Source organism: Anolis sagrei, chromosome 3 (genome assembly GCF_037176765.1).
Source record: "Anolis sagrei isolate rAnoSag1 chromosome 3, rAnoSag1.mat, whole genome shotgun sequence".
In the NCBI taxonomy this organism is placed as follows: Eukaryota; Metazoa; Chordata; class Lepidosauria; order Squamata; family Dactyloidae; genus Anolis; species Anolis sagrei.
The window spans coordinates 68,765,637-68,789,858 of NC_090023.1; the positions used below are offsets into that span (position 1 = coordinate 68,765,637).

Below are 24,222 nucleotides of genomic sequence, written 5' to 3' on the forward strand. Positions count from 1 at the left end.
AAGGAATACCAGGTGCTGTGGCTATATTTCAAAGGAAAGAATTGGTAAAACCACCTCTGAATATTCCTTCCTGAGAAAACCCTATGAAATTAATGGACTTGCTAAAAATTGACAAGCAACTTGAAGGCACATTTACATTAAGATGCTGAGACAAAAACAATGATTATTTCACAAAACTCAATGAAACATTCTATTCTGCCTCTGTTTCTCTCTCATTATCTTCCTCTCTCACATATAGATACAAGCAGATCAAGAAAGGCACATCAAAAGAAATGAAGTTAAATCAACCCAATCTGCAACTTTTATTACTGCATGTGATCATGTTTACTTCACTGACAATTATTTGTACAAAAGCAAACACTGATTAAAAACTCAGTACTATTGATGAATCTGCATTGCACTGAGATAGCCCCTTGTATCAGGTTTTCTTACATGATCAGATTTCTTTTCAAAAACATTAGTGAATAGGACCAGGTTGAAACATAACAGTACTCGCTACCTCAATTTCTATCTTCTTGAGTAATTCAAGATGGGCAAGTGATGCCATTCTACCATAAGAAACACACAATATGACACCTAAAAAGTAGAGTGACTGATCCTGTAGATACTGTAGTCTATGCTCTAGACTACAAAAACCTTGGGTACTACAACATTATTTGCTTTGAAGGTCACAAAGCAAGACCCTCTATAGTTTCTTCTTGAGTGAGGTTAGAGTTACTTGGCCTGGATTTCCATGGAAACCAAGAGCACACTGTGGGATTCTTTAGAGAAGAAAAGGATGCAAACTCAAGAAGAACATCTGGGAAAGTGATCTGCCACTTTACAACTCAAGATAAGAGCAGAAGGGAAGGGTGTTGCACAGCTCACTTCAATCCATAGATTAGCAAACAAAAGCTATTTATTTTAAACATTTATTTTATGTTCATAATTTCCATGTATAAATATCTGTGAACAACCTAAAAGTAAGATGAAAAAGGATAGGTGACAGATATTGCACTCTTCGAGGAAGAGGATGTATCTACACAACCAACCTGGTCTTTGAATTTGGGTTATGCACACCATAAACCAACTTTTTAGGATACAACCTCTAAAATTCATCAGCTAGAACTGTCACTTGCTGGATTTCTGAGAGTTCTAATCCAAAAAAGTACATCATCCAAAGTAAATAAGCAAATAGAGAATCTCTTTGAGTACAGTCCACCCAATTCAAGTGTTTACTTAGTCTTATATAACCATTTTGTTAATGGCACGGCCCCTAGAGAAAGTGATCTACCATAAATTAAGGATGAAGTCCTAGTTTGATATACTACTTTGGAAATAGGATGTGTTTTGGAAATAAGCATACAGTTTGTTGTGTTGCATGAAATTGCACGTTGATGCAAACCACTATCAGAAGCTTCGCTTATTTCTCTCAATCAAAAGGAAGCATGGAAAGAGCAAATAAACCTGAAACAACCTCACATGGAGACATTATTTTGTGGACCAAAGTCCCCAGGCTGGATAAGGAATTCTTGGGAGTTGTAATCTGAAAAAACAGTAACCTCTCCAAGCACCCATTGTAACAAAGAGAAGTAAGTGGCACACAAGTGGCACTGAATCAACTGATAAACATTAGAATTTACTTCAGAGCTTTTGAAGCAGAGAGGAACAGTTCTAGTCAAAATAATGTTAATAAGGAAATATTTTTTACATTCTTTTTATTATTTATTACAATTTTATACATTATATGTTATTTAGAAAGCACATTTTTCTTATTTAAAAACATGTAACAAAATGGTTCTTGAGGGCTGGAACAGATTAATAGAATTTCAATTCATTTCAATTAGGAAATTAGATTTGACCTTATAGCAATTTGAGCTAAGAGCTCAGTCACAGAACAAATTAAACTCCTAATTCAAGGCATCACTGTACTTCCATAAACACAATGAAAAACAAGATGCTCTCCCTATCTTGAATGCAGAAAAGGCATTCAAAAATTTAAGTTGGGAATTTATGAAAAAAATGCTCAAGACGATTAAATGTGGATAAAATTTCTTGAATGGGGTGGAGACAATATATACTAACAATATGCAAAAATACAAATAAATGGCAATTTGTCTGAAATATTTGAAATCCAGAAATGTGTGAGACACGGATGTCCATTAGTACCATTACTATTTATAATGGAGGTAGAAGTGTTGGCAAGAAAAATACAAGAAAACTTCTTTAGAGGAATGAAAATCAAAAAAAGAAATAATCAAATTAAGGTTCTTCACAGATGATGTGGTGATAACATCAGAAGAGCCCATGGTGACAAAATCTAAAATATTGAAATTTATTGTGGACTTTGGAAAAGTGGTTGAATTTACAATTAACAAAGAGAAAACAAAAATAATTAAGAATATTGAGCAACAGAACCAGAGAATTTTGAACTACAAGAAAGATACCAAATGGATAAGAAGATAGACATCAATTGGAAAGGTAATGAAATAGATAATTCATAGAAAGCCCTAACTAATGCTTCCCACCCTCTTTCTGCTGTCATCTTTATAATAAAAAAACAATTATTTTTGTCATAAAACTTATCTCTGGGTACCTTGGATATCATTGGGGATCTGTTACTCTTATCACCAACATCTCTATGTTTTCTTTTCTTTTATTCATACATCCCTGTACTGCTAATTTTCCCATATTTTCATTTTCTTTGCTTCTTTTAAATAGTCAATAAAGGGCTGCCATTCTTCTTTAGATTTGGATCTGTCAATTGCATAAGCCTAGCCAGTTTGTCCATCCTTGCCATGTCCAACATTTTTGTAATCTACACATCTTGGGTGGGAATTTTGTCTTCTTTCCAATTAAATAAGCAAGCACAAACAATCCTTGCTGCAGTTACCATGTATTTTCCATCTCTCAACGTTTCTATCTCCTTTGTTTCAAAACAATGTATATCCACTTTTATATCCTTCTGTTTTAGAGAAGAAGAAAAAAAGTTCTTCCCCCTCCCCCTCTTTTCTTTTTTAACATCATAGAAACCTATTTTTATATTTAAAAACAATGGAAGAAGACAAAAATATAAGATGTTCTACATTCACTCTTGCACCCTTCCCCATTCCTCATATATTTTCAATATAAATTATAAGGAAAAAAATAAATTGGGCCAGTTCCATCCAGAGGGCAGTTTAAATTTTCAATGAGCTTTAATTAATCTGGATATTCTTTTTCTCCTCACAATGAAAAATCAGGTTTAGTGAAGATATACATAACACCAACAGATTTTTTATCATGAGCTACATAAGAAGACTGCAAAGATCTGGTTGCAAAGGCTTGAAAATATGGACCTGCCAATGGGCTGGAACACACCAGCAAAAATCCTCTGAAATTGATGAAAAAACAGCTTAGGACATGCAGAAAACTTGTATCAACTTTTGGGGGAAACAGAGTCAATTTTTTTTCAGAAACCAAAGTATGCAGACTGTAAAGAATGTATTCTATATGAGACTCTGTAACTAAGCACATAATTGTCACAGCAATTTTCTGGAGATTTCAAAATGAAATGATGATTGCTTTTAAGCTCAAGATGGAAGTGACATGTTCACATTAAGCATCTCCCAATGCTTTTTTTTAAAAAAATGCAAATACCGCATTATGTTTAAATCAATCCAAGACTGGATCAGTCCTAAAGTACCTAAAATGGTTTGACTATTGGGTTTTTGGATAATATAATGAAATGTCAACATCTGCTGCCACAGCATGCTGTCTTAATTAAACAATAGAAAACGTATTTTGTCTGTCCTTGAGAATTTATTCAAGATGACAAAGTATCACATCCACAGGTGAAGTTTTGAGTCTTGCTAATCCGTAGTGATCATATCAGATAATCTGTTTTTCCAGCATTGATTCATAAACAGAAGCAACATCCCCAGACACCTTCACCTGGGCCGTGGATGCAGATAGAAGTACTGTTCTCAATCAGTTCGATGAACTAAGAAAAAAAGTAATTGAATGGTAATAACTGCTGCCAGCTTGCAGGCAGTGCCCATGAGGATACAGGACTGTAGGGGCCAAACCAAAGAAGATCCCTTAATGTTGTTACTTGAACACTCACAACACTAAGGCTTGTTATTCATGCGTCAATCACTCCAAAGGAGAAACAAACACTTCAAACTAAAAATAACCTGGAAAATTACAATGAAAAGCTGTTTCTCTTCATAGATCTCAGAGCAGTCCTGCACAATACTCTACCGAGTTCAGAAATGTTTTGGAAGTCCAAAATGTAGAGGAATAGAGTCCTTCTTTGTATTAATAAGTCAGCCTTTTCAAACTTGAGGGCTTTCAAATATGATGGACTGCAATTCCCATTATTCCTGCCCAATGACCAGGATTTTTTTGGTCATGTCAGGAGCGACTTGAGAAATTACAAGTCACTTCTGATGTGAGAGAATTGGCCATCTGCAAGGACGTTGCCCATTGGATGCCCTGATGTTTTGGTGTTTTACCATCCTTGTGGGAGGCTTCTCTCATGTCCCCGCATGGAGAGCTGGAGCTAACAGAGGTAGCTCGTCCATGCTCTCCCCAGATTTGAATCTCCAACCTTCAGTTCTGCTGGCACAAGGGTTTAACCCATTGCGCCACCGGGGGCTCCTAATGACCAGGATGACCTGGGTTGAGAGTGTTAAAGAGCAACACATCTGAAGTGCCCCAGGCTGGAAAAGGCTAAGGTAGATATTCAATAACCAGCTTCCCAATTTTCAAATATTCAAGTTTTCTCTTCTCATAACAGGATCCTGATTGAAACTAAAAACTTTCGCAAGATGAGCTTTAAATGTTACAGAGACTGTAACCTATAATTAAAGAGTCAGACAACTTGGGAAAGAGGTGCATCTTTAATAAATTACACAGGACTCCCTCCCTCACTTTCTGTGCTTCTGAAAATGCAGCTACTAAATCTTCCGCTCCCATTAAATCAAACTTGCCGTTTCCAGCAGGCTAACATTCAAGAACCATACACTGTTCTTGTACTGCCTAAGAAAGTCACATAAGTGCCCCAAAAGTCTGTCTCTTCACAATTTATTTTGTATAAAACAGGAAGAAAGGGCACCTTTCTGATCCGATCGGCATCTCCTTTTCAGCAGAGAAGAAAATGCCATGCAGGTTATAATTCAAATGGCACACAGCCAAAACCACAATGCTAAGTACTTGGGCACATGAAAACACATGCACATGTATAAAGAATCACACTTCCCCTCTCCCAAATAGGACTGCAAGATATATCCAACAGAAGATATTTCACAAATAAAGCCACTTACCTTTAAGCAGGAGCAGAGACATATTCTCTTGCCTCCTCTCACAGAGCGCTCAGTTCCAAGAACAAAAATGAGGAAGCGTGAGTCTTTCATTCCGTTTCTGGCTCAGAATGTGGGTGTAACTTGTTAAGTTTCATGTAAGTGGAGATGGGTCATTTGGGCGTGTTTGGTGCTCTCTCTCATCCTCATCTTCCTTCCCTCCTCCCCCTCCTTTCAAGCTCTGTCTTCTTGCATTTCTCACATGTAAAAAGAAAGCGAGCTGTTGGGATCCTCTTCAGTTTCCCACATCTAAGTACCCAGGAGCACCACCTCAGTGGGATCCCTTGAATTAAGAAACTCGAAACAATGACAGGTTTATCCAGTCCCTGAAGGGGAAAAAACACCAGCCAAAAAGAAAGGCTATGAAATGGCACTTCAGCTGCTTTAATACATGTGCCCCAGGAGCAATGGGCTGAAACCAAGTCATCAACAAGAAAAGTCAAAACAAAGAGGAGATGGGATGTTTCTGCCTGAAGATTGGATTAAAGGTTACGACATCCCTGGCAAATCACAGCAGAATAAATCCCGTGCATTCTGCTTAGCTTTTCAACACATAGGAAACCAGGGGGGGAAAGCTTGGTTTTGTGCAGAAACTTATGAGAATGGAGGGTATATTTGGACTTTCCTCACAGAGGAGATAAAGCCATTATTCTTAAAATACCTGGTACATAAATATTCAGCTCATTTTAAAAAATCAAATGTGTTCTCTTCTGCACACAGTTCTCACCTTTACATAAAACCACCACTCCATTAAACCTCATGATAACCTTGCAGTTATCCTAAAGACACATAAAGAGGGAACAGGTCTTCATGAAAATTCATCCCATGCTGAAAGCTTATGAGAATGAACATGAGCTTATGAGAATGATTCTCTCACTGCAGAGAATGAACAGGAAGAGCTATGATTCCACTTTACAAAACCCCAAAGAAGCATAAGTAGGAAAGGCAAGTCACTTGAGTTTCCTGTTTGTAATTCCTCCCTCCCACATACGACGTAATATTTTATCATGGGAAATGGCAAGCGATAAAAAGGAATTGTATCTTTAACAGAGTTAGATCATATCTTATATTCTTGTGCTATACATTCACCACATCCACAGTTTCAAATAAGTTCTAGTTTGGAGTTTCCAAATCTGGCCCCCTCCCACCCAGATGGGACAGAACAGCTAAAAGAAAACAACTCATTTGTACTCTCACCAACTCTGGTAATATTTCTATCACACCACTGAACAATATCCTAATTGAAACCCATGCTGTCTCAGCACTCCCTGAACAATCTTGCACAGACTTCCCTAATAGTTGCAATTCTGAGACTGGGTTTTAAGGTTTACAAAGTGGGTTCACTTATAATACCAAAGGGATGCCTTAGATACAATTCTCTTGCTACATTCTCTCAGCCACGCAAAACATAATTCCACAGAACCTAAGAATAATTCTGATGTTGCAAAACAAGAGGCAGTCAAGTGAAGGGACACTGAAAGCCAACTCCCAAAAATAGCTTTTTGCAGCCCGTTTGGAAGACTGAAACTTTGTCACATATCAACCATTTTCCTATAGATCAGGTATGGGCAAACCCAGGCCCAGGGGCTTGAAGCGGCTCCTTGGGCTCTTTTCTCGGGCCCTACTCTCTCACATCATCCTATCCTTTCTTCCTTCCTTCTCTCTTTCCCTTCATCCCTTCCCTCCCTCTTTTTCCATCCCTCCTTCTCTTCCACCCTTTCATCCTTCCCTCTTTTTTCCCTCCTTCCCTCTCCCTTTTTCCTTCCTTCCTTCCTTCCTTCCTTCCTTCCTTCCTTCCTTCCTTCCTTCCCTCTCGTCTGTCTTTCCTTCTCTCTTTCCTCCCTCTAGCCCTTCCTTTCCACCCTTCCTTCCTTTCATCCTTATCTTCCTCGCCCCCTCCCTCCCCTCTTTTTTCTTCCTCCTTTCCTCCTGGGGGATGTTTAGTTGGAAGAAGAGAAGGTTGAGAGGGAACATGAGAACCATGTTTCAAGATTTAAAAGGGTGTCCCATTGAAGAGGAAGGGGGGGGGTCTAATTTTCAGCTTCTCTAGAGACCAGGGCACAAGGGAGCAATGGGTTCAAATGGCAGGGAAAGATATCCAACTGAAAATATTAGAAAAGTAAGAGCTGTTGGAGAATAGCAGAAGCTATCTTGGAGTGTGGTGGAGCCTCCTTCTTTGGAGGCTCTTCTGCAGATGCTGCCTATTAGGATTGCTTTGATTGCTCCTTCTTCCATGGCAGGGGGTTGGAATAGATGGTCCCTGGGGGTCTCTTCCAGGTCCAGAATTCTAGGATTCTGTATCAGAAGTAGGCAATATGGGGTCTAATTGATATACTTTTTCTTTTTCATCCACCATCTCACCCTCACCAAGGCTAACCCTTTTGGAATCCAAACATTTTCTGACTTTCCTTCACTTTCTGACTCCAAAAGACAAGAGGACTGGGAGGAAAGGGCACTGAGGGGTCTTGGGGAGAACCCTCTCCTTCCTGGCCACCCATCCTGCTCTAGTCCGCCATGCAGCCCCCAAGTTAGAAAGTTTGTCCATGCCTGCTATAGACACACAGAAATAAATTGACAGAGTCAGAGATACACCCAAGGATTATATACCAGCAACCCTCTACTCACCACTTCAAACAAAACAAGCATTTATATTGAAATTTTGTTGCTTGGAGATATGAGGTAGGACTCTTTACTAAATATATTCTCACTCTGGGCTCTATGCTACCAATGTATCTAGGTAAGTCAGCCTTCTTTTTCCATAAATTCTACATCCTGGATTAAACCAATGACAGCTCTAAAATTTCCAGAGAGGGGTACAAAAAGGGAACCTTGTGTAGGTATGCCCTGCTATATCCCCGCCCCGCCCCACCCCCACACACAAACACACATCATTTCAGAGGTTCTCAGGCTCTCTCCAGCACTTGTTTGAGTTTTCCCACAGTTTATAATAAGTGATGGCATTTTACGACACCATTGTATACAACAGGGCTTCAGCACCCATAGATATTGGTATCCACAGAGGGCTCTGGCACCACAGCACCTTTCAGGTAAAATTATAAGCTAATGTCAATGCTTCAGTCAAAAGTGAGCTAGCAACCACAGATTCCTTATGCCAACTTTCCCCACAAAGACCAAGAAATCAGTAGATTGATACTATTAGTGACACCACACTGCTGTCACCCAACACCATGGTTACAGTGAGAATTTGAATTTACATTTTTATGTATACTTGCAGACTATACATACTAAATCATTTTGTTAATATGATTTCCTCCACATAATGCAAAAGCTAAAACCATTGCTTGTGTATGTGTAGATGTCATATCCCGTCTTGTATTATGGGAGAATCTGAATTTATGAGCAACAAGAAATCATTCCAAAGCTCTTTGAACTGGGATTATAACTTTACTGCACATGAGTCAGATGCAATGCACATCATTAACCTTCAGGAACTCCTAAGTGTCTTCTTCTGAAATAATAGCATGACTGATGAACACGAGGGCTTTATTCAATTTCATTCTAAAAGGCAGTTGATTGCAAAGCAACACCACAGCATCTCTCTCATGAACTTATTAAGCACAGTCAGGAAATGAGTTATTCAACAGACACTGAAGGCCCATTCACACAATACAGTAAGCTGGTATGTAATATTCTAAACATATATCATGATAAGTCAAACAAATCCCAGGCTTTCTATTCCTGGTTTGTTCACTGTAACTTCTGAACCTGGTATTCTGGCTTACAGTGGTTCCTGAACCTGGTACTTTACTCCAGTTGGTTGGAAAATTAAGCAGATTCTACTGTTAAGAGAGGTAGAGTTCCTTTCACACTACATAATTATAGTGTTATATTCCATTTCAACTACTATGGCAACATTTTATGGAATTCTGGGATTTGTGTAATGCCATTCAGAATTTTCAGAAAGCATTAGTGCTTCATCAGACGGTAAGTCCTAGGATTCTGTAGGAAGTTGCCATGGCAATTAAAGTGGAATGAAATGTGTAAGAACCCTAATGAAAGAAAGCAATCAGCCAGGGTAGAAAAATACTAAAAATGAGCCATTACAGTTGCAGGAAGTTACAATCAGCAGAATTATTTTGAGATCTGTTTGCCAATAAGTTCATTTAAGTACCAAAAACTTATCTATCTAAATTAGCCATAAAGACACAACACAGTAGACCTCTGATATTATCACCATGTTCTATTGTCACTTTGCAGAGCCTCCAGTGGCACAATGGGTTAAACCCTTGTGACGGCAGGACTGAAGACAGACAAGTCAGAGATTTGAATCCAGGGAGAGTGCAGATGGGCTCCCTCTGTGAGCTCCAGCTCCCCATGCGGGGACATGAAAGAAGCCTTCTACAAGAATGGTAAAAGGTCAAAACTTCAGGGTGTCCCCTGGGCAACATCCTTGCAGACGGCCAATTCTCTCACACCAGAAGTGACTTGCAGTTTCTCAAGTCACTCCTGACACGAAAAAAATATATGTCACTTTAAAGTGCCTTTCTCTGGTGATTATATGCAGCGGGTGATTTGGCTCACTGTGCAACTTTTCATATTGTGTGGTTTATTGCCACACCTTTTCCAAATAAAGCAACACCTTATAAGGGACTAGTAAAATCTGGAGATGAATTAGTAGGATCACTTTTTTAAAGAAGTCATATATATAATGATGCTGCAAAAATAATTGCAACACAACTTGGCATTCAAGCTTCAGAAGAACGTTGTAAATTTCACTGTGCTCTCATTATTTGAGGAAGAGACTGAAATTAACGTCCTTCTAATCTCTGTATGCCTCCTCAAAAGAAGAGGAAATGGAATCTAAATTGAAACACAGAATATCATTAAATTAGTTTAATGTTCTGTTTTTTCCTGTAATAACTCTGAACACCAAGCCATCACATTACACTGAAGGCTATGCCTTAAATGCACATTAAATGTGCATTTAATTTTAATTTTTAAATTTTTAACTCAAATGTATTTTAATGGTTTGTTGTTCTAAAGTCACTGAATAGTTGTCATATGTAAAGCTGCCTTGAGTCCCCTTCGGGATAAAGAAAGGCAGGATGCAAAAAGAGTAAATAAATAAAAAAAATAATGCAAAAAATGCTAGAACCAAGATCAGCTTAAATTTATGACAGAAAAATGAACAGAACTGAATATGAAATACTAGTGACCAAAACAGCATAATTGTCACATTTCTCAACCAATCACCAAAATGTGATTTTGCCGAATTCTGATTTTGCCGAATCTTGAAGATGTATCCTCCTTTTCCCAGACATTTCCACATTTTTGTTACTACTTGAAACTAAAATGATTTAATTAGCATGGTTACTGCCACATTTACACAAAATAACCAATGCAGCGAAGGTATGAAAGGACAGTGGTGGTACAAAATTCAATAGTCAATTCAATAGTCAATAGTGAATAGGAATTCAATAGTCAATTCTTACAGAAGAAGGCCCTTTGGCAGCAACTACAGCTATAAAACATCTTGGTTATGTCTCTATCAGATTTGTTCATCAGAATTTTGTATCATTTCCCCTTTCTTCATGATAAAATTGCTCCAGTTCTATCAAGTTGGATCAAGACCATTGGTGAACTGGGAAGTTCAAGTCTTGATCTCAGTTGGACTAAAATTTGGGTTCTAACTGGGCCATTTTAAAACATTCATGTTTTTGTTTCAAAAGCATGCCACTATTTTTTTTAATGATCAGTGTCGTGCAGAAGGCTGAACCTCTGCTCCCTTCCCAGATTAAAATAGGTATTTCTCTAGAAATAATCTGTATTTGGCTTCATCCATCCTAACATCAGTCCTTTTTCCCTTTCTGTGCCAACAATATCATGTTGCCATCACCATGCCTTAACATGGGGAAAGGTGTTCTCCGGGCAATTAGCACTGTAGCTTTGCACCACACAAAGTATTTCACAATAAGGTCATAAAGTTCAGTTTTGATCTCATGAGAGCAGAGAACCCTTTCCCACACGTTTGCTGTGTCTCCTATAAGCCCTTTTACCAGTTCCATTTGGGTTTCATTTGGGTTTGTTTCTTTTCACTATTCTTGCATATTTGAGATTATGGGGAATACATGTTACAGTTTTCCAATGTGTGTTTTCCAATTTTCCAATGTGTGTTTTCTCCTATCTCAGTCCAGATTTCCCCAGTTCCTTCACCTTGGTGGTCGCGCTGACTACATGTTCTCCTTTCCCAGTCATTGAGTTTTAGTAGATGGCCTTCTCTAGGGACTCACAGTTAAGCCATATTATTTCAATTTTGCAATCATGGATATAGTGGTGGTCCAAAAGGTACATCACTCCAATTTAAAAAAATAACCCAACCCTGTGTGGTGCTTCTATAGCTCTAACTACTTTTGATAGCACTCTCGTCTCCATGATGCTTTTGAGTTAGATTGTGTTGTACAAAACTTTCTGAGCCCTTCACTGGTTTCCACAGAACTATTGTTGTGATGTCTGGAAACAGTAGGTTATACCCAAGCTTACTGAAATATATGCTTATGCTTTAAAATGTATGTAACTTCCATGTCACAATCAAATAGTTCACACCTTCACAGAGTTGAGTATCTTGTATGCATCCAGTGGTGGTAGTGGCAATTAAATCTATTCCAGTCTAAGATCATAACAAAGCAAAATAAAGAAAAAGTCAAAGCAGAGTGTACATACTTATGCAAGGGAGTTTATTTTCCTAGTACTGTTGTGTTTGTAGATTTCTGGACAACGTAAGTGACAAATAAGAACATAATCACCTGCATCTTAAAGACTTTCAGTCATCAATACAGTAGTTTCCCTATGAACTCTTACATTGTTAGGTGCAGAAATGCTTGATGAGTGCAGAGTTCAGCATTAAAATGTAATGTAAGAAATGAAAACAATTTTCTGCATTTGATAATAAACACATAAACACACATACTACAACAATCCTTTTTACATGCAGCTCACCTCCACTGCTGGGCTATTGAACAGATCCTTTGTGGCCTATAACCCCCAAGTACCTCTTAATCTCTCTTTTACTAGCACACTAACTATAGGTAGCACAGCACGTAGTACCCTTTCTCACAAAGGTCAGCCACATAGCCACAGAGGTACATCAGGGATGCAGCTATAAGAACAAGGACAAAATACTGCAAGCAAAAAGACATTGCTTTGGACATACAACACAGACATCTTCCAATTATTGAAACTGGGGGGAAAGCCATTGCTTTGGGCATGCAACACAAACATCTCGCAATTACTGAATCTGAAAAACACCTGACCTGTTTAAAATGAACAGCCATCTCTATTTTCAATGCCTGGAGTTTAGAAGAAATTAACAACGTGAAAGCTTCCACTTACAAGCCCCCATGTAACAACTAAAATAAAATGCTGTTCAACTATTGCTCATGCTTAAGCCTTGCCCATGAAAGCCAAACCTAATAAAAAAAAGTCTTACAAGGGCAATAATAGTAGGTAATTTATTAGTACTAGCCATACTGATGACTGTAAAAATGCAAATTGTTGTAACACACTCTTGAGTTCTGGTCGCTACAATACTTTGAAGTCTTATAGGCTTATAGGACTGTAAAGCAGATTCATTATATAGAAATGCAAAGGCTGCAGTTAATGCTGTTACATGAAAAAATGTCCTTTCTTTTCTAAATCAAAAGGAATGACCAGAAGCTAATAGCACACATAGATACAGATGCAATTAATTATGCATTTCATCCTAAAGGAGGAAAATTTCCACCAACTGGAATCAGCCAAAAACATATCACTGAAATACCACTTCAAATGATTTTCAGAGAGATCCCGCAACATGCACCTTTCCGCCATTAGCGTTGCCTTTGTTTGCATTCTGTCACGCCATTTCCAACGTAATATCAATTTTGGCTTGCCATTTCAAGCAATCATTGGCTCCTTGTTCTGCCCAGGATTCCTATATAAATATTTCATTTTCCTCTGAACAAAGTTATTTTGGAAAACACAAAGGGAATTGTTTCAGTATTACCTTTAACTCATTTTAATTGTAATACATGCTGATTTTTAAAAAGAAAAGGAGAAAAAAAGAATGTGATAAGCAAAAGGTATACCAAAATGGCCCCAAAAGGTCTACAAAAGAGAGTGGACAAAGTAGGGCCCACTGGCCACATGTGCCTAGGGCCATTTTGTGGCTTCCAAGTTCCCTGGAATTTCCTCTGAAATGCCAAAAATTAACTCAGGGATGGAGGTCAATACTACAATTATTGTACTCCTCCCCAGGCATTCCAGGAATCAAAGCAATGTATTTCAATTTTCTCCAGATGCCCACAAAATGTCCTTAGGGGCACAGGAAGAGCCCAAAGCATGTTCCCATGTCAGTTGAAGGATATGGTGGCAGGTGTGGATGGAGGTGCAGCCCTCTGATCTTGCAGTTGCCCACACCTGCTCCAAAGGATATGAAAGCTAAGCTACAGATTCATTAACATACACTGGATGTAGTTAATGCTGACGGAGCTTGCTTGTCCCTGTTTATTAAATGCCAGAGCCCAGTTTTCTGATGGGGACAAATTGCCTTCTCTGGGGTCATGCACTGCAGCAATGTGTTTAGTGAATCTTCTTCCCTGGTGAGAATCAGCTGAAAGCCAAGCAGGCACATGCCTAGAGACAAGTCTTACAAAGGAAGGTGATTCACAATGATGACATATTAAGGCCTGAGCATGTTCCAGAATCACAGGTGACACATACCAGTTGGGGAAGATCTACTGACTTTGACTGACAACACCCTTGCCGATTGCCCTGGAAGGCAAAATACTGGCTTGTTGGTTCATGTCTGCCATAATAGCAGAACAGGCCTTTCCAGACTGTAGACTGTCCTATTAAACAACTAGTTGAGCTAAGACAGTCTGAGAAAAGCCTACATATATTTTATAATGAGGGGCCAAAAATACTTTGCTTTTTATGCAGTGTTAACTGTGGTAATATGATGCAGGGTTATATTGCTTTACACACAATCTGCCACCATTCCACAGAAGTGTTCAAACAGTGTCCGACAGGCCAATGTCAAAGTGCATATTCCAATTCAGACTTTTCAGTTGTTGGATAAGACACCTCTGAAAAATTCAGTTCTCAGCACGTTGCTGCTAATCTTTAGTGTAGGAGAGAGACTTGTGTAGCCGTCCAGATATTGTTGGACTGCAGGTCCCAGCAGCCCTACACAGCCAATGGTGATGCATGCTGGAAGTTGCAGTTCAACAACATCCAGAGGGTCATATGATTATCATCTACTACCATAATATACATGGAACTATTTTGCTTCCAGCAAGACATGTGGGGCAATTATCTCACCCCATGACCCATATTTTTCAACTGTGTTCTTCCCTCTTCCCTCCGTTGCCTGAAGCTTTGGGACACAACTTGGAAAATGTTGTTTTTAAGATTACACATCCCAGAATATGCCAGCAGAAGGGTGAAAACAGTTTTCCTCCACCACTTTCCTGTTCAAAGATTATGGCTGCAGACAGAAAATGAAACGGAAACACTATCTTTACCATGCTCTTCTTTGGATATAGTTTTCTTCTTCTCTAGGTTGATTTTTCTGCTTATCCTCTTACAATAATCTAAACCCTTCAAACTTCTCATCAGACTTGCCTTGGCTGTGCATTTAATTTTTTGGCTAGATGTACACTATTATACTGATTTTCAGCTAGTTCATTCATGGGTAAGACATTCTTGCTACATGATAAATTCACAGTAACAAACACACCTGATAACTTCTTTTATCAGATGTTTTTGTTATTGTGAATTTATCACATAGCAAGAATGTCTTAGCTGTGAGCCATCTAAGAATTGATATACTCGTGGACATTTAACCAAATGAATTCTTGCTATATGATAAATGCATTGTAGTAAACACATCTGATAAAATCAACTATCAACTGCTATTTATTCCAGATGAGTATTAAATCACAGTCAAGACCAATACGACAGCAGTTTCCAGATACCTCCTATATGATAGAATAATCACTGTGTATCAATAAATCCTGTTTAAAATCAATGCACTAGAATCCCAAGAATATCTTTTTCAACACACTTTTCTTTCAAACCTGCTTTTGTACCAAATCATATTTATCCACACATCCCAGAAACCCCTTCACAAATGACAGAAATAAAGCATTGCAATTTGATACATTGACATTAGTTCCTTACCCTAATTATGACACAAGACTAGATAGAAGAAGATCCTTTTGACTTCCCAGAGAAGGTAAAGGCAACATATTCTTCAAAAACACAATCAGGTATCCAAGCTTTGGGTCTGCTTCTGTGGTGCAGAAACAGGAGCATTAGTTCAATGTTATCCTAGCCATGCCATGCTGAAGGCGGCACTATCGACTGGAAGCAGAGCCAATGAAGTCTACTCAGAGTAGGTGCATGTTGAAACACAACACTGGGAAAATACAGAGATGAACCCTAATAAACGTCAATAGTCAGTCACACCCCAGAACACCTGCTAATTAACGTCTGCATCATGAGTTAACTCATTGTTTAAATCCTATCACTTGGAGCACAAGTACATTTGGGAGTAACCTGCACCTTTGAAATATATGTTGTCTTCTCATGGCTAACAATGAAGGCTGGAAATTTTAATAGGGAACAAACTTAGCTACACAACAGGATTGAAAAACATACAGCCCTCCTGAAGTAACCCTAGTCAGGATGAATAGAGGAAAATATGTGAGTTTTAGACCCGCATTCTCAGGAGAGGAACATGTTCCTTATCCCTGGTTTGACTCTGAGCTCGGAAAAGTCATTTTGGAGGGCAACAATTCCCAGATTCCCCTAGATTGGCTCACTTTTCTAACGTGTGTGGAATATAAAGTGGAAGGAGAGAAGGGCAGAGCAAAAGACGGAGTTAATGTTCTCAAGGGCAGTGGCTACTCAATAAGTACCATCTTGTATCTTCTCCTCTAAGGTGAGGTGGTTCAGCAGCTCAAAGGTCAACGTTAGGTATACTCTTTCACAGCACAATCAAGGATTTGAGGAGGGAAGACAGAAGAGAACATGGACTACCAGTAGGCTCATGGCCCTACGATCAATGCAGTTTTTCAGCAGTCAAGACTTACACAGTATATCCAGTATGTCTTTTTCTACCTTTCTACAGAATGTAAGGCAAGCAGTATTGCCCTCTTTTACTTCACAGAATATACTCCTTTCCCCCTTTCAGCACAAAGCACTGCATTCTCATTTAACATTATAAAGCATTTGTAAAATAAGGTAAAGGTAAAGGTTTCCCCCTTGACATTAAATCTAGTCATGTCTGACTCTGTCAGGTGGTGTTCCTCTTCATTTTTAAGCTGAATAGCTGGTGTTGTCCGTAGACGCCTCCAAGGTCATGTGGCCGGCATTACTGCATGGCATGCCATTACCTTCCCACTGAAGTGGTAACTATTGATCTACTCACATTTGCATGTTTCGAACTGCTAGGTTGGCAGAACCTGGGACTAACAGCGGGAGCTCACTCCACTCCTCGGATTCGAACCACCAGCCTTTCGGTCAGCAGTTCAGCTCTTTAACCCGCTGCGTCACTGGGGGGCTCCATTTGTAACATACTAAGACAATATACTCTGCATAAAGCATTTTGGAGCAGAACATGCTCTTCACCCATTAAGCTCCAGAAGCATACCTTTTTCCTCTCCTTTCTTGAATGATTAGTTGGGATCCACAATAAAACACTGTGATCCCAGCTGCTAACAGTAATCACCACTCTTCCTTTCTAAAGGTCTCAAGCATATAGCTGCTTAACATTTACAACAGAGGAAGCAATCAACTACAAAGCAATACAACCAGTCCTCTATGTTCACTAGGATTAGGAGTACAGGATCCCCATGAAATTAAACTATGAATAATGAAATTACCATTTTTGAAACCTGAGGAAAAGGCCTCTCTAGGAATTTCTAGGCCTTCTGGCATGACTCTATGGTCAGCATCAGCTGGAAGCTGACCCTATAATCACACTGGAGGGCATAGAGATTTCCGAGCGATGTTCTCTCAGGAAATTTCTAGGTCCTCCAGCAGACCAAAGGACGTTAACCATAGAATCATACAGGAGGACCTAGAGCAGGCATCTTCAAACTGCAATTCTCCAGCTGTTTGGGACTCCAAGTCCCAGAAGCATTAGCCAGCATTCTCAATTGTCAGGAATACTGGGACTGGAGGGCCAAGCATCTGGAGGGCCACAAATTTGAGGATGCCCAGCCTAGAGATTCCTTGAGAAAATATTTTAATCAATGAACCGATCAGGTTGAAGATCTAGTAATCTGCTCTTATTACCCATAGCTGCCTATTTGCAAGCAAACAGCAAGCTGGAAATTGGGAATAATTGTAGGTCAGTGTAATTCTAGCCTAGACTTTTCCCTGACATGCTATTTTTCTGCAAGGAATTTTTCCATTAGCATCCAAGTGTGAAATTCCCTACCAGCAACTTACTAAATGCCAGAAAAGCACACATTCACCAGTCACTAATAATTAGTCACGGGCAAAAGAAGGCAAAGAGAGACAGCATGGTGTCCTGGTTTAAGTGTTGGACTAAGACACTGGAAGACAAGTGTTTGAATCCTCACTAAAGCATGGAAACTTATTGGGTGACTTAGGGCAAATCACATCCTCTCAACCCAGATGAAGGCAATTTGAACAAATTCTGCCAAAGAAAACTCCATGATAGATAGAAGTCAGAAGTGACATGAAGGCAACAAAAAAAAAACACACAAGAACAATCTAGGAAGTGGGTTGCTATGAGTTTTCTAGGCTGTATGGCCATGTTCCAGAGGTATTCTCTCCTGATATTTCACCCACATCTATGGCAGGCATCCTCAGAAGTTGTGAAGTCAGTTGGAAACTTGGCAAGTGAGGTCCAGGGTGGGAGAAAGAACTCATCTGCTTGAGGTAAGTGTGAATGTTGCAATTGGCGACCTTGATTAGCAGTCAATAGCCTTGCAGCTTCAAAGCCTGGCTGGTTGCTGATTCTTTGTTGGGAGGTGTTAGCTGGCCCTAATTTATTCTTGTCTGGAAATCCTGTTTTTTGAGTGTTGTTCTTTATTTACTGTTCTAATTTTAGAGTTTTTTAATACGTAGCCATATTTTGTTCATTTTCATGGTTTCCTCCTTTCTGTTGAAGTTGTCCACATGTCTGTGGATTTCAATGGCTTCTCTGTGTAGTCCTACGTGATGGTTGTTAGAGTGGTCCAGCATCTCTGTGTTCTCAAAGAATATACTGTGTCCAGGTTGGTTCATCAGATGCTCTGCTATGGCTGACTTCTCTAGGAAGTGTTTCTCTAGGAAGTGCTTGGCATCACTTAGAAGAATCTGGCCAATTCACAAAACTGGCAGTGGAAGTACCGATGGTGGTTCAATGCAAAGAGATAAAATTAAAATCACTATCTGAGATCTCTGTCACCAAACATCAAATGTCTGAGGTAAATGCTGAACTAATAGAAAATTTGGTGCTAATGCCCCTTTTCACACAGGCTAGTCAACAGTGCACTAGGACATCAAGCTGTCTTTCCAAATACAGTGGGGCTGTTTTTCAAGCTGGGCTTGCAAGACACATTTGCAAACCCCCTTTTGAGAATCACACAGCTGTGGCTTAAAAAACAAAACAAAAAAGAACCCTGCTGTGTGTATTCAGTTTCTTGGCAACATGTAAATGGGCTCTCGGGATGATAGCAAAAGCCACAGCGCAGCCACATCTGCCTTTGCCTTTTAATCATGACAATGAGTACAATTTGTTACATATTAGTGAAATGTTTGCCATGAAGAGTTTTTCCTTAAATAATAATGAAAAGAAAAATCGTTTTACAGAAGAACCTCTCTTTCCTTCAGATATGTTAAGTAGTCTGTACATTTTAGTGTCTCAGAAAGCATCTTGTGTGCTCTTTTGCAGAAGACTATATAAAGGTTAACATCTCAATTCCAAAATTTGCCTAGCAAATAAGTACTGGAAATAGAGAACTTTAAGTGCAGTAGGCATGTCGTGTCATGAGGCTCAAATTGGTCTTTTAATGCTTAAAAGACTTTTTATCCATGTGCAAGTTGTTACATGGATAAAACATGTGAACAACTTGCACATGGATAAAAAGTAAAAAAATAATAATCAGAAAATAGAACACAACATTTAATTCAAACCACCAAAGTATGAATTCTATCTGCTTTGTGAAGCAAGATTCAGAAACCCTCATTTACAATCCTGGATTTTGCAATTTATATAAAACATCACAATATGATTTGTCTCAAAACTGGGAAAAGTAGAAAGGTAAAGCTGTCATAAAAATATGGAGTGAGAGAGACCACATAAACCTGAAGATCAAGGTTGATCATTAGTATTAATGCAGAGTCAATGAAGCACTGGCAATGTACGTTTTGGTCTCTACAGTCACGTAAAAATATGTAAGACGTGACTTTTTCAGTCCTCGTGTACAAGCGGAATGATTAAAATAAGACAGGTTCTATGAACCCGAGTGTCTACTGAGTAGCCTTTGCCTAGCTTTGAATGTTTCACCAATAACCTCCTTTCCTAGAAAAATGCATTGGGTCACATTGGGTCACAATCCATGCCCGTCCCATCTCCCAGTTTGATTGCTATAATACACTATGAAAAATATCAGATACTACCGCTGGCACAAAAGGTAGCATCCAAATTGATGTCTGGTATATGCTTTGGAAACCACATGCTGCTAACTGCATTGATTCCTAGACTCAATTCAAGATGCTGGTTTCACTTAGAAAGCCCTAAATGTTTTGGAGCAGGATGTCTAAAAGACCACTTTCTTTCAAATGAATTAGACAGGAACCTGAGACTCTCACAGGGAACGTGTTGTGTGTTCCACCACTATGAAGAGCTAGTTTGGTAACACAGGGCTTTCTCTATAGAACCTTAACTCTAAAACCTCTTCCCAAGGAAAGTCAGGTTGACTACTTCCTAATTGATGGTTGGTATGACTGGCTCCACCCCTATTGTTTCACACTGCATTTGGTCCAGTTCTTGATATCCTTTTAAAATCTCTTTTCAATGCAATTTCATATCACCTTGGGTCCATTGGTGGGATGAGAGATAACTGATACTTTAAATAAATAAGCATGGGACTCCAGGAGACAAGTCACTGCATTTGTAAGCTTTTCAAATATATGCAATACCAGTGTTGCATGGCAAACCTTCACATATACCAGTCCTAATAGCCATTGAGAATAAATAATGCTCCTAAGAGCATTCTTAGGCTTGTGATGGCACGCCTGAGCCTATGGGAAAACTATAGTGTCTGGCTTTACTCGGGGGCTATCTATATTCTGTTAAGATTAAGACTCTTAGCAGACAGAGGCACTTTAGGCAAGGTAAAAAGATAACCAAAATGAGTTTACTGCAAACAAGTTGAATAAAAGGTTCACTCCAACCAGGACTATCATAAGGTAACTTAAAACAATACATTACAAAAGGAGCCTTTGCTGGCTGCAGTCATCTCTCTGGAGTCTTTTGCCTCTAATGCAAAGCAATGGATATAAACAATGGTTATAAGCATAAGCTGGTCATAAGCTTCTGTTGTCCTTTGGACTGATTGTATAAAATACTGCTGAATGCAGGTGCTAAAAATACCTATTTGTGGATTGCTAGGCCTAGGGTTACCAGACAATCTCAAGCTTAAGTCACAGTAGCTCTGCTGTAGAAAGAGGAGTCCAGCAAGAGAGCTCTATACTGGGAAATGGAATAGACCAACTAAGGCTGGTCTCTGGGGGGATTTTAAGCTCCACACAAAACTAATAGAATCATAGAATCATAAAATCAAAGAGTTGGAAGAGACCTCATGGGCCATCCAGTCCAACCCCCTGCCAAGAAGCAGGAATATTGCATTCAAATCACCCCTGACAAATGGCCATCCAGCCTCTGTTTAAAAGCTTCCAAAGAAGGAGCCTCCACCACACTCCGGGGCAGAGAGTTCCACTGCTGTACGGCTCTCACAGTCAGGAAGTTCTTCCTCATGTTCAGATGGAATCTCCTCTCTTGTAGTTTGAAGCCATTGTTCCGCGTCCTAGTCTCCAGGGAAGCAGAAAACAAGCTTGCTCCCTCCTCCCTGTGGCTTCCTCTCACATATTTATACATGGCTATCATATCTCCTCTCAGCCTTCTCTTCTTCAGGCTAAACATGCCCAGCTCCTTAAGCCGCTCCTCATAGGGCTTGTTCTCCAGACCCTTTATCATTTTAGTCGCTCTCCTCTGGACATATTCCAGCTTGTCAATATCTCTCTTGAATTGTGGTGCCCAGAATTGGACACAATATTCCAGGTGTGGTCTAACCAAAGCAGAATAGAGGGGTAGCATTACTTCCCTACATCTAGACACTATGCTCCTATTGATGCAGGCCAAATTCCCATTGGCTTTTTTTGCCGCCACATCACATTGTTGGCTCATGTTTAACTTGTTGTCCACGAGGACTCCAAGATCTTTTTCACACGTACTGCTCTCAAGCCAGGCATCCCCCATTCTGTATCTTTGCATTTCGTTTTTCCTGCCAAAGTGGAGTATCTTGCATTTGTCACTGTTGAACTTCATTTTGTTAGTTTTGGCCAATCATCTCTCTAATCTGTCAAGATCATTTTGAATTCTGCTCCTGTCCTCTGGAGTATTGGCTATCCCTCCCAATTTGGTGTCATCTGAAAACGTGGTGATCCTGCCTTCTAACCCTTCATCTAAGTCATTAATAAAGATGTTGAACAGGACTGGGCCCAGAACGGAACCCTGTGGCACTCCGCTCGTCACTTCTTTCCAGGATGAAGAGGAAGCATCGGTGAGCACCCTCTGGGTTCATCCATTTAACCAATTACAGATCCACCTCACCATAGTTTTGCCTAGCCCACATTGGACTAGTTTGTTTGCCAGAAGGTCATGGGGGACCTTGTCGAAGGCCTTACTGAAATCCAGGTACGCTACATCCACGGCATTCCCCGCATCTACCCAGCTTGTAACTCTATCTAATACAAAGGAAGGTATCTACACTATTTGGAAAATCTATGAACAGGGAGAACTGAAGCAGTGGAGAGGAAAAGGCAGAGCTAAGGACCTCACTACCTCTGAGGATGCTTGCCATAGATGCAGGCAAAACGTCAGGAGAGAATGCCTCTAGACCATGGCCATATAGCCCGAAAAAACCTACAACAACCCAGTGATTCCGACCATGAAAGCCTTCGACAATACGCAGAGCTAAGACTTCACAAGGCTAATTCTTATCGCTAAAGCCTTATAAACATTAAAATCCATGGCTAGTTTCCCACTATAGAAAAGTTATTTTGGTGACCTTAACATAAGGACTATGATACATTGTTGAGCCTCAAGAGACAGAACACTCAATATACATCACCACTAAAGAATGTGGCTATAAGCATTTTTCTTCTAGCATCTACAAGTTTTATGAAACTTATTTACCATCTAAGAACAGAAAACAGAAATCCCATGTTAGTTTTTAGGAAAAGATATGGCATAGCACTTCTCAATAAACATACCTGGGTGAAACAAAATAAATTGGTTCTGCAAGCTTTATGATTTTGAAAAAAAATGCATGAATAGCAAAAACAACAACAGTGCATTACATAATATATGTTTGGCTTTTTGTTATTAAATGAGAGCACTGAGTTCAGAACAGTTAGTTATCTTGCATGTGGGTTTGCTCTTGGAAGTATTCACTGGTTCCCTTCTGCCAGGCTCTTCTGGAAATCCAGCTGGCATTCAAAAAGCTATAGCTTGATTTGCTTGTGTTTTGTACTTGAATCTGTCCTATTTGGAGTAGATGGCAGCTGGGGGTGGTGGTGGGTAGAACAGAATTTAATTGTGTATAATGTTATTGCCTTTCAGTTGAGATCCTCCTCAATTTATAACCATGCACATAAGAAACTATTTTAAGCACTTAGAGGATGACATCATTTATAATGGCGCAGTGACAACAAACCTCTTCAAGATACTGTCCCCATTTGCTATTATAATTGAATCCTGCAACTACATTGCCTTGTAAAGTTATTGAGCTTTCGCACTTTCAAAAGTCGGAAACCAAGGACAATTCAGTCATTCGGTTGATTTTGTGATCACTTCAATCTTTTTTTACAAATTTTCCAAAAAGTATCCATGCTTCTTATACCTTACCACCTGTAGCAAAAAATGGAAAAAGGCACAATACATCAGGCAGGAATTTCACAGCCTGGGACATAACCTGAATCTCCTAGGTCCAGAATTTAGCCCTTTCCAGATGGGCAGACCCACCTCCTCATGACACCACCAATTTGTGGCTTCCCATATTTTGTATGTTTTTCCCCATTCTAAAATGCTGAAGCAACTCTATTAAAGTTTAGATACTGACAGCAAGAGCATTACACTAAAGTATGCTCTTCTTCTTGGCCACACTCCAAAACTTCTCAAGAACTTCTCTAGTATTGAATATGGCCCTCAAACTGAAAGAGATTTTCTGCATTTATGATCAGGCTTGCCGGGACAGAATTATCACAGCCCTCAGGTTTCAGGGACAAAATCTGAGAGCTAGGGACAACCCTTGTGATGTAATAGGAAGCAGACCCTAGTAATATTACAAGAGTAACGACATGAAACAACCCCAATGGTGCCATTCCGGATAGTATTTTAAGTATCAATCACAGCTGCAGTATGATTTCTTTAAAAAAAAATCCTAAGAAATGAGGAAAATACACAGAAGTACACACAGAGTGACACACATACACACAGTTCTCATCTTGAATAGTAGTCTTGTGTTTTAATAGGTCTGGCTCTATACAAAAGATCCATGAGAAAAGCATCAAATTAAAACAGATACACACATTATTGCCCAAGTCCACTTTGTGCCTTGACTGAAGCAGGAACATATGAAGTCGTATGTTACATGTCTTA

At 39.4% G+C, this 24,222-nt stretch overlaps 1 protein-coding gene across 8 annotated transcripts in view; it reads right to left on the bottom strand.

The window, feature by feature from the left end:
* TIAM1 (TIAM Rac1 associated GEF 1) overlaps window positions 1–24,222 on the bottom strand; it is a 260,834-nt gene that overhangs the window by 145,968 nt on the left and 90,644 nt on the right. The window contains exon 5 of one of the 8 annotated variants that reach the window (XM_060770441.2): window positions 15,501–15,612. The exons of 6 other annotated variants lie outside the window; for them this stretch is intronic. The gene's annotated coding sequence lies outside the window, so the exon portion shown is untranslated. Of the gene's footprint in view, window positions 1–5,285; window positions 5,375–15,500; window positions 15,613–24,222 lie in introns of those variants that run through there. One more of the 8 variants, XM_060770446.2, reaches the window with a different exon arrangement.